Source organism: Crocuta crocuta, unplaced genomic scaffold (assembly GCF_008692635.1).
Source record: "Crocuta crocuta isolate KB4526 unplaced genomic scaffold, BGI_CrCroc_1.0 scaffold102, whole genome shotgun sequence".
Taxonomy (NCBI): domain Eukaryota; kingdom Metazoa; phylum Chordata; class Mammalia; order Carnivora; family Hyaenidae; genus Crocuta; species Crocuta crocuta.
In genome coordinates, this window is record NW_027530019.1 from 9,075,608 (window position 1) to 9,087,942 (window position 12,335).

The 12,335-nt window shown below is 39.6% G+C and overlaps 1 protein-coding gene and 1 pseudogene across 4 annotated transcripts in view; both read right to left on the bottom strand.

Moving 5' to 3' along the window:
- TRIM69 (tripartite motif containing 69) overlaps positions 1-12,335 on the bottom strand; it is a 39,073-nt gene that overhangs the window by 22,840 nt on the left and 3,898 nt on the right. The gene's annotated exons all lie outside the window — the stretch shown is intronic.
- LOC144231878 (cell division control protein 42 homolog pseudogene) lies at positions 1,151-1,765 on the bottom strand (annotated as a pseudogene).

Genomic DNA, 12,335 nt, shown 5'->3' on the forward strand with positions numbered 1-12,335 from the left:
TTTTTATTATTAAACTAGAGAGCCTTAACTAGATACTCTAGGATTCCTCATATGCAAAAAGAAATAAGAAGATTCCCCTGACTGGTGCCCATGTTGTTAAATGTTCTCCACACCCCTACCTCCACTTCCAGCTTCTTCATGAAGCAGGTCTCCATCCTCCCCACTTGAAAGAGTATGTGCATCATTCTATAGCCATCTGTCTTCTAGCACCACCCTCACATTTCCTTGATTTACCAGGTCTCTGTCAGTGTTCTAGGAACTCCGTATCATACGCTATTAAGCTGGACATCTATGCTAAGCATATAAGACAATGACTGGCAGGGAAAAAGTGGTTTTAATTATGTACTCAATCCATTTGGTGTATTTCAAAAGGTGCAATACTTTTCTTCATTTATCAGTGAAAGAAGTTAGAAATTAACTTCAAAAAAATCAGCAAATGGCAAACAAATTTCCTTGAAAGTCACAGTCACATATATAGAATGCATTCTAGAAAAGGGGCGTGGCAAGACAGGTTTCCATGCACTTTCATGACTCTCAGCAAGTACTGGACCTACTCAAGGGTGAAGAGAAAAGGCAACTCTCAGAAAGGAGTATGCTATTAAATGAGGCATTTACTGTACTCCTTCCTAAAAGTGCCAGGTGGGGAACAAGTGTTATAAACTAGATCTAGGAAGTGGAGTGTGGAATCAATCCATCCTCCTCCCCTTAAGGGCTGTCCATTGGATACTGAATTTTAAAAAACATGACTAAATTAAAACAAACCCTACATTTACTCCCCCTCCAAAACAAAAACCAAAAAAAAAAAAAACCCTAAATGGCTCAGATTATTCTCCAGAGTGGATGGAGCCCCGGGAGCAGCTTCAGCAACCCCAATTAGTCTGGTACAGAGTCATCCCAAGCATGCCTTGCTTTCAAACAACAATAATAAATTTTTTTGAAATGACAAAACAAAACTAGTACTAACTAGTACCAACCATCTTTCTGACAATACACAATTACTCAAGTTAAGTACTGAAAGTGGGAAGGGGACCACACCTATGGGCTTTATCTCACATGAATGCCTGTGGGTAGGTGCAGGGCATTTGTCATTATTACAAAAATGGACTTTAATTTTTAATCTTTAGTTTGATTTAACATCGCTTTTAGTATGGTGATGACACCAGCTGTGCAGAAAGGGCTCTGGAGATGTTCACAGTAGCACACACCTGCAGGTCTTCTTTGGTTCTGGAGGCTCCCGGGCAGCCAATATTGCTTCGTCAAATACATTCTTTAGGCCTTTCTTTGTGAATGCAGAACACTCCACATACTTGACCACCTTCAGGTCACAGGCCAGCTTTTCAGCAGTCTCTGGAGTGATAGGCTTCTGTTTGTTCTTCGCAAATTTCTCAGTCGTGGAGGGGTCATCTCAGAGATCGATTTGGGTCCCAACAAGCAAGAAAGGAGTCTTTGGACAGTGGTGAATTATCTCAGGCACCCACTTCCTCTTCACATTTCCAAATGAGGATGGAGAGACCACCAAAAAACAGACTAGAAATACATATGTTTGTGGGTCACTCAGAGGTTGTAATCTGTCGCAGTCCTCTTGCCCTGCAGTATCAAAAAGTCCAAGAGTATATGGTTCTCCATCAATCATAACTGTGACTACATAGTTGTCAAAAGCAGTCAGTACATACTCCGATGGAAATTTGTTTGTTGTGTAGGATATCAGAAGACATGTTTTACCAACGGCACCGTCTCCCACAACAGGACACTTCAATGTCTGCATTGCTGAAACAGTTTTGTATCCACTTTAAATATTTCAAATCAAATGATGACCTCAGCTTCTCCACCAGGGCATTGGCAGCACTCTCAGTTGTTGAATTCTTTAGCTCTGATTGTTTTTTATTTTATTTTTTAAAATGTTTTATTTATTTCTGAGAGAGAGAGCGTGAGCAGGGGAGGGTCAGAGAGAGAGGGAGACACAGAATCCGAAGCAGGTCCGGGCTCTGAGCTAGCTGTCAGCACAGAGCCAGATGTGGGGCTTGAACCCACAAACCATGAGATCATGACCTGAGCCAAAGTCGGATGCTTAACCAACTGAGCAACCCAGGCGCTCCAGCTCCAATTGGTTCTTTCTGATATTTTCTGTCTCTTTGTTGAAGTTCTTATGGGAGTTCATCCACTCTTCTAAGTTCATTAAACATCATTATGACTATTACTTTGAACTCTTTATCAGGTAGATTGCTTATCTCCATTTTGCTTAGTTCTCTTTCTGAGGTTTTATCTTGTTCTTTCATTGTTGTCAGCTATACTTCCTATTCTTGAAGGCAGTAGTCTTATATAGACGACGTCTTATGGGGCCCAGAAATGCAGTCTCTCCTGGTCACCAGAATCAGGCACTGCAGGGGTATTTCCTGTGTGGGCTGCATGTACCCTCCTGTTGCCTGAGCTGCAACTGCTTTGAGCATGCTGCTGAGTGTGGATGGTCCTGGGTGTAGCTGGCTTCAAGGCCTGACTGTGACCATTGCAGGTGTGTTAGTGGAGAGGGCTGGCCCTCCTGCCCCCCAGAACAAGAGTCACTTTTCAAGGCACCAGTCCCAGCTGAGGCTGCCTGCCTGGTGTGGTGATTGGGGGCACAGCTATTTGGGGGAACACTTAATGAGGCAGATTGGGCATGGTGGGTCTACAGGGGAAGACTGGGACTTGAACCCCTCACTTCTCTGGGAGGACCTCAGTGCCTGTGATATCCTTCTTCTTTATAGGTTACCACACCAAGGTTTGATCTCCAACCAGACTGTGTCACTTCCCCCCCTGCCCTTCTTAGTATGGCTTTTTAATTACATCTTTGGCTGCTAGTCTCCAGGTAATTTTCTGAGAGAGTTGCTCTATATGTGCTTGCATCCTTGATATGTCCATGGAAGGAGGTGAGCTCGGAATTTTCCTACTCCATGATCTTCCTCTCCAATCCCAAAGTAATACATTTAATTTTTTTTATTTTAACATTTATTTATTTTTGAGAGACAGAGAGACAGAGCACAAGCTGAGGAGGGGCAGAGAGAGAGGAAGAGACAGACTCCAAAGCAGGCTCCAGGCTCTTAGCTGTCAGCACAGAGCCCCACGTGGGGCTCGAACTCACAAACTGTGAGATCATGACCTCAGCAGAAGTCGGACGCTTAAGTGACTGAGCCACCCAGGTGGCCCCAAAGTAATACATTTTAAAACAGAATTTCAGGGGCGCCTGGGTGGCTTAGTCAGTTAAGTGTCCGACTTTCGCTTGGGTCATGATCTCGCGGTTCGTGGGTTCGAGCCCCGCATCGGGCTTTGTGCTGACTGCCAGCTCAGATCCTGGAGCCTATTTCAGAGTCTGTATCTCCCTCTCTCTCTGACCCTCCCCTGCTTACGCTGTCTCTCTCTGTCTCTCCTAGAAATAAATAAAAAATATTAAAAAAAACACACAGAACTTCAGGCTTGTGTATATAAATTTTCTTATACATGTTGCTTTCCTGGCTCTGTTCTAATCATATCACCTCTATGACCTGTCTATGTATGTCTATGTACCCAAGAGGAAGTTGTAAAACACAAAAACAAGAAGAAAAAAAAAAAGAAGAAGAAGAAAAGAAGAGAGAAGGTTAGGAAAGATTATTTTCCAGTGGGCCAGTTAGGGCCCAGATTCTGAGTGATTTCTATAATCCTGTCTTTTTGTGACCAAGGAGACATCTCAGGCTAGCAAATATACTCTTACTTATTCTAGATAGACTCGGGTGTCCAAGTTGGAACTCAGTGAACCAAGCAGGTGTTATAATTACCTAGTATTTCCCACCTTTCATTGTGAGAAGAGTACTCAGGAGAAAAATTCTTTATTTCTCTGTAGTTCTAAACACTTTGGGATTTTGGTTTTGGGATTCAGCAGAGGCTTCAGACGAGACTTTAGAACATCAGTCAATATGGGGCATCTGGGTGGCTCAGTTGGCTTCAGCTCCAGTCATGATCTCACATTTCATGAGTTCAAGCCCTGCATTGGGCTCTCTGAGGTCAGCCTGGAGCCTTGTTTGGATCCTCTTTCTCTCTCTCTCTCAAAAATAAGTAAACATTAAAAAAAAAATAAATGAAGCAGGAGTAGTCAGGAAAAGTATTAAACTAGAATAACAATGCAATGGGCCTTTAGCAGCTGCTAGATTCATTTTATTTTCTCACCTAAACCAAATACGCTTAATCCCTACATTTTAATTTTAAACACTAAATTGAGTTTAGTATTTGAAGTTTAAAAAATTGAATTCAGGACTGACGTCACTAAGTTCTCCAGGGAGAACTCCACAAACAACTATTAAATTTGCAAAACTGTCAGAATCAACTTTTGCAGAACTTTAGGACCTACTCAAAGGATGGGAGGGACACCTGGGTAGCTCAATAGGTTAAGCATCCAACTTTGGCTCAGGTCATGATCTCACAGTTCAAGAGCTCAAGCCCCACATAGGGTAAGCTCTGACAGTGCAGAGCTTGCGTGGTATCTTTCATGCCCCCTCTCTCTGCCCCTCACTCACTTGTGACCTCTCTCAATAAACAAACAAACAAATAAATAAAATAAGTGAAAGGATGGGAAAATATATTCCATACAAGAAGTTACCAGAAGAAAAAATAAAAAATAAATAAATAAATAAATAAAAAAGAAGTTACCAGAAGAGAGATGGAGAAGCTATAGTAATATTTAACAAAATATAATGGCAAATAATAAGACAAAAACTTGTGGCATGTGATGAAAGCTATACTCATAGCTAAATATATAGTGATAAACACCTACAAAAAAAAAATAAATAAAACAGGCTAAACCCAAAGCTAGCAGAAAGAATGGGTAAAGATTAGAATGGAGATAAATGAAATAGAGAATAGAAAAACAAAAGAGAAAAGTTAATGAAACCAAAAGTTGATTCTTTGAAAAACATCCACAAAATTGATAAACCTTTGATGAGACTAATGATTTTTAAAAAGAGAAGACTGAAATTACTAAAATCAGAAACGAAAGTGGGGACATTATTATAGACCTTAGAACTAAAAAAAGGTTTATAAGAAAATGTTGTAAACAATTGTATGCCAACAAATTGATAACTTAGGCAAAATGAAAAAATTCGTAAAAACATATAAGCTACCAAAACTGACTCAAGAAAAAAAAGTAAATCTGAATAGGATAATAAGAGATTAAATTAGTAATCAAGAATTTATCAATAAAGAAAAGCCCTGGCCCATAGGATTTTACTGGTGAATCCTAGTAAACATTTAAAGAATTAACATCAATCCTCAAACTCTTTGAGAAAATAGAATAGGAGGAACCCTTTCCAACTCAGTCTTTGAGCCTAGCATTATCCTGATACTAAAACCAGATAAATATATCACAAGAAAATAAACTAATTTTAGTTTTCACAGGAGAATGAAAAGACAACTCACAGACTGGGGGAAAATATTTGAGAAGTCTACACCTGATAAAGGACTAGTATCCAGAATGTATAAAGAACTCTAACAACTCAACAGCAAAAAGACAAATAATTTAAAAATGAGCAAAGAACTTGAATAGACATTTCTCCAAAGAAGGTAGGCAGATGGCCAACAAGCACATCATTACGGAAATGCACATAAAAACCACAGTGGATTGGTTCACACCAACTGGGATTATTACAGTTTTTTAAAAAATGGAAAATAACATACTGGTGGGGATGTGAAGTAATTAGAGCCCTCATACATTGCTGTTGAGAATATAAGATGGTATAGCCACTGTGGCAAAAAGCTTGGCAGTTCCTCAAAAAGTTAAACATAAAATTAACATATGAACAACTATTCCACATCTAGGTATCTACCAAAAGAATTAAAAACAGGTATTCAAACAAAAACTTGTACACAAATATTAATAGCAGCGCTATTCACATTAGCCTCAGGTAGAAACAACCCAAATGTTCATCAACTGATGAATGGATAAACAAATTGTGGCATATCCATGAAATGAAAAATTATTCCCTCATAGAAAGGAATGAAGTACTGATACATGCTACAACATGGATGAATCTCAGAAACATTATGCTAAGTGAAAGAAGCCAAGCACAAAAGGTTACATATTATACTATTCCATTTGTATGAAATATCCAGAAAAGGTAAATACATAGACACAGAAAGCAAATTAGTTGTTATCAAAGGCTGGAGGGAGGGAGAAATGGGGAGTGACTACTTAACAGGTATGGGGTTTCTTTTGGGTGATAAAATATTTTGGGGGTGCCTGGGTGGCTCAGTTGGTTGAGCATCTGACTTCGGCTCAGGTCATGATCTTGCAGTTCGTGGGTTTGAGCCCCACATCAGGCTCTGTGCTGACAACTTGCTCAGAGCCTGGAGCCTGTGTCAGATTCTGTGTCTCCTCTTTCTGTTCCTCCCCTGCTCACACTCTGTCTCCCTCTGTCTCTCAAAAGTAAATAAATGTTTAAAAAAAATTTTTTTTAGTATTTTGGAACTAGATAGTGAATGTGCTAAATGTCACTCACTGAATTGTACACTTTCAAATGGCTAATTTTATGTTATGTAAGTTTTTCCTCAATTTAAAAAAATTGAAGCTTTATCTGACTCCAGAGCCAAAATTTTTATACTGAACAGTATCCTATCTTGAGGAATGCTATATGGTAGCTACTACTTGATGTGTAGCCACCAGAAATGCCTTCAGTCTCAGTACCTATGAATCTGATGAGGTAAGCATTCAATAGTGCCATCTCTGTCCTAATGCCCAGACTTACAAGGGCATTAAAATGAGTAAAATAGAGAGGCTTTTCCCATAAGCTGCTCACATCTGGGTCTCCACTAACATTGATAGGTCAAGATAAAGTACAATTAGAAGCCCCTGGCCCATTCTTCTTTTCACTTCCATCAGACCCCTTACCCTGTCCCATATACCTCATAATCACATGTGTGGAAAGCCCAGTCCACACAATGAAGCTTCATACACACACAAAAACACGTACACACCAGCACACAGCTGCCCTCTGGGCACACAGCTGCCTTTGGGAGCTATTGAGGCCCTAGCAATGGGCTCAGAATCTTTTGGACAGAGAATTTTAGAGTCATGGATACACAATATATGATTCAGAGTAGGAGAGGACATAAGCTCCTTAGTCTGATGGACTCCTTGTTTTGTGAAGAGGAACTTAGCTGGAGAAGGCTCAGACTAGGAGTCTCAAAGTAAGACCCAGGAAAGAACCAGCCCCCCAACATCGCCCAGATCTAGGCATGGTACTGCTTTTCTGTTCCATTCCATTATCTTTATCCTATCTTACCAGCCATGGGTTGAGTCTGTCTGTTGAAGGAGGGGCTATGGTTTCATCTCACAGGCCACACATTTACCAGAATTGAATTCCTGGAGTCTCAGGGGCCCAGTGGAGCTTGTCTGACTTAAGTGTGGGAGGACCTAGTTGTAACTATTGACTGCTCAGATTTCAGTATCCTGGGCTCTGCTTCTTATGAAGTTTTCTACTAGAAGTCCCAAAATGACCTTGCCCACCCCAGACTTTCAAATGTGAGCACCCATTGCTCCCTGCATGTACCATGGCCAGCTCTTTGTATTCTTACCCTTTCCTAAATAAATGCTAAAGCTGAAAGGCTATGATTCAGGAGCATAAAAATGGGGACTGAGATGAGACCCCCTCAATGTAGGAGGATAATGTCTGTGATGGAGATAAGAATGTTTTAGGGGAGCGTAATGGATGGGTCCCTGATACTTGACTAGGGGGTTGGCCAAGGGAAACATCTAGGATCTCTAAGATGGAACTTGAAAGATCATACCTTAGGCAGACAAAAGTGAGGGAGATTATTATGGGAGACAAAAAATGTTAAATGTATGAATACTACTTTTCAACTTGTATATTATGTCCTCTGAAGGATGAAAAACTTATAGAGAGAAGATTTATTCTGAAGCAAAATCCCTGAGGATTCTGACCCATTTCATAGGCTGTGACCTGTTTCACAACCCAGGGTGTGACCTAATGCAAAAAGATGATCTGGGCAAAATAGAACCTCTTGCAAATTTAACTTTGGAAATAGAATCGGGAAGTTGACAGATGAAGCAACTCATAAAGATAGCCATGAGGTAGAGTTTGGAACATGAAAGGTCATGGCATGAAGACTCATAAAGGAAATAGAATCTAGGAGCTAAATTTTATTTATTTATTTTAAGTTTATTTATTTTGAGAGATAAAGCATGAGCAGAGGAAGAGCAGAGAGAAGGAATCCAAGCAGACTCTGTGCAGTCAGCATGGAGCCTGAGGTGGGGCTCAGTCTCCCTAACTGTGAGATCATGACCTGAGCCTAAATCAAGAGCCGTACCCTCAACCCTCTGAGCCACCCTGGCACCCCAGGAGCTAAATTTTAAACACAGAGAGATGTAGGGTGAGGTCAGTAAGCTGGTAGAGACAAGAATTATAGAGAGAAACAAATGTGGAGAGCAGCTATGTTACATTAACCACAGCACTGTCATATGACTCTTCACTTGGATTCATATGCCTACATAATGCCTTGCCATAGTAGGGGCTCAGCAAATGATTGGAGTAATGGATGTTTATCCTCATGATCAGTGGGATTACCTCTTGGTTACCTCTTACTTAAAGTAACTTGTCTGAATCTCTGCTCTTATAACAGACTCTCTACCCCAGGACACTATGAAAACTTTGAAAGCTTGCCATGGAGTTTGCTAAACACTCATGTAATGACTTACTCTCAGTCTTCATCCTCCTTGATTTATTGGGTCTCCCCTTTGGTTCTTGTGATATGATACTGTTCTAGTTCTTTCTCTGACTACTCTTCTGCCTTGGTTTCTGTTCCTCTTTCCACTTTCTTAAGTGTAAACAATCGCCATGGTCTATCTTCAGATATCGTCTAGCTCTCTCTTCTTCCCAAGTGAGCCATCATTCCCAGCTTTGTGTACAACTGCTATAGAGGTGAACCCCAAATCTGTACCTCTGAGACCACATCTTTGAGCTCAAAACAGGGTCCCTGAAATTCAACAAGCCTGAAACATAACTCCTCTTTCTCTCGTCAGTTCCTTCTCTTCGCTTCCCTATTTCTATTGCACCACCAATATCCCAGTTTTGAAATATGAGTTATATTTGGGTGTTGTCTTTTTCCTTTCCCATCACCTAATCAATTATAAGGTCCAGTTAATAATAATAGAACTAATAATAATTGCTAACCCTACGCTCCCCTAAAACATTCTTAATCTTCTCTGCCTCAGAAATCTTCTTTTCTTTTCCATAGCCTACCAAAATAAGTTATGTGGTGAATTTTTTTCAATTAAAAAGGCAGATTTCAGAATTCTCTACAACATGTTGCAAACTCATATTTCTAGTCTTATCTCCCATGGTTTTGTTATACAGTAAAAATTGTTAATTTACAATCCTTTCATATATTAATGATTCGTTTAGGTTCCATTAACCATTAGATAACAAAAAAATATTTTTAGTTTTTTAAAAATGTTTTTTATTTATTTTTGAGAGTCAGAGAGAGACAGCACGAGCAGGGGAAGGTTAGAGAGAGAGGGAGACACAGAATATGAAGACAGGCTCCAGGCTCTGAGTTAGCTGTCAGCGCAGAGCCCGACGCGGGGCTCGAATCCACAAACTGTGAGATCATGACCTGAGCCAAAGTCAGACGCTTAACTGACTGAGCCACCCAGGTGCCCCAAAATATTTTTAAGTTTATTGCATTTTTTGTACTAGGCTGAGTGGGCAATTCTATGGAAATAAAGAGGAAAAAATCTATTATTCCTCCATCTTCTCAACATGTGCTTAGAAGACAAAATGTCAGAAAACTATGCCCCTCAGGAAATACACAAGCAAAAAAAAATATTGCATTTTAAGCTAATCAGTGTCTGGAAAACTTAAAATTACATGCATTATGAATATAATAAAACTTGTGGGAGAATCTGACCAATTGGTGATTTAAGAGAAATGTTTTCTACCAGAGCCAGTTTTTAATCCTAGTGAATGTCAATGCAGTGTCTTTTGGAAATGGATGCCATTTAGGAATTTTACTCCATGTGTTTTAAAAATACATTTATAGTAGGCTAGTGGCTTCCAGGGTTAGGGCAAGGTGGGGAATGAGGAGTGATTGCTAATGGGTATGGAATTTCTTTTTGTAGTGACAAAAATGCTCTAGAACTAGATAGTGATGATGGTTGTACAACTTGTTAACTGTGAAAAGCCACTGAATTGTATACTTTAGAAGGGTGAATTTTATGATATGAAAACATGTTTAATGTTATAGCCAACATTATATGATTTTTGTTATTTTATTATTACTAATTTTTTAATGTTTTCTTTTACTTTTGAGAGAGAGACAGAGCATGAGGGGGAGGGGCAGAAAGTGAGTGAGACAGGGGCGCCTGGGTGGCTTAGTCAGTTAAGCGTCTGACTTTCGCTTAGGTNACAGAGCCCTATGTGGAGCTCAAACTCAGAGACCATAGATCATAACCTGAACTGAAATTGAACGGTTAACCTACTGAGCCATCTAGCCACCCCTGTTATTTTATTATTAATTCATTTTTCCAATTGATGTTTTCTCAATTACTCTGACTTTCAAGAATATAGCTTCTGCTGTTAGACAAGGTATTATCTTAATCATTAATTAATAGTCACTGATCATTTACTGTACAAAATGCTTTATGCACATTATTTCATTTAATCCTTATAACAACCTTAGGAGATCAGTATTATTCTGCCATTTTTAAGGAAATTGAAACTTAGAGAGGTTACCTACACTGTTGGTGGGAATGTAAACTTGTACAGCCCATCTGGAAAACAGTGTGGAGGTTCCTCAGGAAACTAACAATAGAACTCCCCTATGACCCAGCAATAGCACTGCTAGGAATTTACCCAAGGGATACAGAAATGCTGAGGCATAGGAGCACATGTACCCCAATGTTCATAGCAGCACTCTCCACAATAGCTAAAACATGGAAAGAGCCTAAGTGTCCATCAACAGATGAATGGATCAAGAAGATGTGGTTTATCTATACCATGGAATACTACATGGCAATGAGAAACAATGAAATCTGGCCATGTGTAGCAACATGGATGGACCTTGAGGGTGTTATGCTGAGCGAAATAAGTCAGGCAGAGAAGGACAAATATCATATGTTTGCACGTATAGGAGGATTAGGAGGAACTTGACGGAGGAACAAGGGGGAGAAGAAGGGCAGAAATGGTGGGGGAAAGGGAGAGAAGCAAACCATGAGAGACTCTTGAATGCTGACAAAAACTGAGGACTGATGGATGTGGGGGGAGGGGGGGATGGGCATGGAGGAGGACACTTGTGGGGATGAGCACTGAGTTATATGTGGAAACTAATTTGACAATAAACTATTAAAAAAAAAAAAAAAAGAAACTTAGAGAGGTTAAATAACTTTCCAAGATCACACACTAATTAAGTGGTGGAGCCTGGGTTTTGACTGATTGTTTGACCCCAAAACCCATTTTCCTGATCATTGAGTCAGCAGAGGGCAAATTACTGTCTTGTGCAATTTAAGTTATTAAATGGGTCAGACTTGTGAGGCAAAACAGCTGAAACAATTTCCCCTTGCTCTAGAGGGAAAAAATAGAATTGAAAAACAAAGAAGATTCTGAAATTTCTCTACCTGGAAATCTTAGGAAATCACATCTACTGCCACCTCCTTAGAGAAAGCCTAACCTTAAGGCAGAAGGAGAGAAATTCAAGTCCAGGTTAGGAATTCATCTGTAGAAAGCACCTGGCTGGCAGCAATCACTTTCAAGAAAGCATATCCACCTCCTTCTACTCACCTTGTATATTCTTAAAAGGCAGAGAAAAGTCAAGGAAGGAATAGAGCAATGAAATCACTGGAAACTTGCAGAAAAAATGCTTAAGTTTTCCCAGGTTTTTTTTTTCCTGAGAAGTTTTGGATTGTGAACTTTTGAAATCATGATCAGTAAAATATTTAAAGAGATTTGTTGCCTTTTTTAAGGGTATTTGTTGCTTTTCAGCTTTCATTTCTTCAAAGTAATTTTTAAAAACTCTGATGGGCAGATTTCTGAAGAATTAGCAGAGCAGAGGATTAAGAGCAGAGAAATACAATTCATCTATAGAAAACAAACTATGTGTCACAAACAGCTCAAGAAACAGAACAAAATATATGCATGCTTCATGTGCCCTGACACTTTCACATAAGAGAGAAAGATTATGAACTTGTTCACTTAACCAGAGCTTGTCAGAGTTTAAAGAGATCATAAGTCATTTAATTAACTCCTTTCTAGCTACTCCCTGAACATATGAAATAATGGGAAGCTCACTATTACACGAACAATTTTTTTAACTGTTACGGAAAA